We start from the raw sequence: 236 nt of genomic DNA, 5'->3' as shown, positions 1-236 counted from the left end.
TTACCAAAGGTATCTAAAAAAAATATGACGGCTAAATGGGTGAAGGGGTGTGTGAGGGGAAGGGAAAGGAACCGGGGTAATGGGTGAGGGGGGGGGGTGCGTGAGCTAATGCAGTGGGTGGTTGTGGTGGGCGTGGGCGTGGGCGAGGCTGGATGGAGACCTTGGTGGCTGGGTAAGGAGTGCCTGGGAATGAGAGCTGATAAAAGCAGGAGTGAAAATGTGGAGCGTAGGATGTG

The 236-nt window shown here is 55.1% G+C and overlaps 1 protein-coding gene across 1 annotated transcript in view; it reads right to left on the bottom strand.

The window, feature by feature from the left end:
- LOC119590809 (probable G-protein coupled receptor Mth-like 3) overlaps positions 1-236 on the bottom strand; it is a gene marked incomplete in the record, with an annotated part of 21,040 nt that overhangs the window by 7,912 nt on the left and 12,892 nt on the right.

The sequence above is a fragment of the Penaeus monodon genome, chromosome 27 (assembly GCF_015228065.2).
Source record: "Penaeus monodon isolate SGIC_2016 chromosome 27, NSTDA_Pmon_1, whole genome shotgun sequence".
Lineage (NCBI taxonomy): Eukaryota > Metazoa > Arthropoda > Malacostraca > Decapoda > Penaeidae > Penaeus > Penaeus monodon.
The sequence above is the reverse complement of the archived record's forward strand: the minus strand, read 5'-3'. Positions and strand labels throughout refer to the sequence as shown.